Genomic DNA, 1,553 nt, shown 5'->3' with positions numbered 1-1,553 from the left:
GCCTGCTGTTTATGGTTTCTCTCCCAGAGTGCCGAGATGTTATCAGTTGGTTTACCCATGCGCTCCTTGGACAGGCCATCTGTGGAAGATCTGTTCTATGACCCTTGGCTGCAGGGTGTTCATCTGCCCTAGAAGATGGGAGAGATTCACAGGCACCATTTAATCCAGGAGCCTGGATCAAACAGCTCCACACATCTCTTGGTGATGAGAAGTAAAGAAACCCAAACTTCTTCATCCTGTCTGTACCATGGAGCAGGGGTCATCAGATGGGAACATCTGTTCTGGAGGTGAGCTGGTCTTGCAAGCACTGGTGGCCACCTGTGAGAGTCCATCTGAGCCTCTCGTCTGTTTCTGCCCAATGACCCTCACCTGAGGCCTGCGCTGGCCAGGGATGGGAGGAACGCCAAGTGACTGTTCCGCAGGTGATGCCTACCAGGACTGGTTTCTCATGACAACTAGTCACAGGGCGTTTACTCAACAAAGCTCCCACAGATGAAAGAACAATGGACTGGTCAGTATAGGATACCCTGCGTGTGTTCATAACAACAAAGATGGTTTGGTGTGCCTTGAAGCGTCCTGTTTCCACCTGTTCCCCCCCCCCCGCGTAACGAGCTCCACATACAATAGTCCATAAATCTTCCCACCTTTTGGCCAGAAGCCACTCGCTTTGGGAAAGGACTATAAAAGTGACTTTCTCAGAGGAGACCCCTGATATCTCCCCAGATGGCAACAGACATCTATTGGCTGGCTCCACGAGGATTCATCTGCCCGTTTGTAGCTATAATCCCGACCCCCCTTTGTCTCTCTCTCTCTCTCTCTCTCTGTCCCACTATCTCATTTTGGTGGCACTAAATAAAGTGCATTTCTGTAGAAGTAAACTGGTTTTGTCCCTGCTGTGTCTTTTGCGCTCTGAGATCCATAAAACAACCAGTCATGGCTTCTGCTCGGGTTGGGTGGACCGTGACTTCATTTGGCGTAGTCGGCAATTGGATTCCTGATACTGGGGGAGTTGGGGTTTCTGTGCACTTTGTACCAGGGGAAGACCTGTGTCATTTCAGCTGCACCTAGCCTGTCAGTACGTAAGGACTGAACAGGTTAGAAAGCAAGGGAGGGGTATTGGGTTCTTCCAGCAATCTTCACACAGACCCAGGTGGAGAATCAACTCCATTCAGTTATTGGAGAATTTTTGAAAGGATCTCAACTGAGAAAAAGATGGGACTTGTTTTTTTTTTTTGTTTGTTTGCTTGGTGTAGTTGAGGAGACAACCATGTGCAACTAAAGAGAACCTCCCAAGCGGTTTGGTCTCCTCAGCCACCCAGGGAACACAGGGGGTTGTCCCCAGCAGAAGTCTGGGTGACAATTGTTGACCTCCCTGAAGTGGTTTTTCCCCCTCGCACATAATCGTAACTCAGAGGTTACAGTTGTTGTATAATTATTGTATTTGACTACTTGGGATCGCGAAGAGACAAGTTGTTTTTGTAGTTAAGTTAGTACGTCCCAAGTAGTGTGTCTCTTCACCCGCTCCAGGGACGAGAAGGGATTCACAGTTTCAG

Source organism: Erithacus rubecula, assembly GCF_903797595.1.
Source record: "Erithacus rubecula genome assembly, contig: scaffold_121_arrow_ctg1, whole genome shotgun sequence".
NCBI lineage: Eukaryota > Metazoa > Chordata > Aves > Passeriformes > Muscicapidae > Erithacus > Erithacus rubecula.
The sequence above is the reverse complement of the archived record's forward strand: the minus strand, read 5'-3'. Positions refer to the sequence as shown.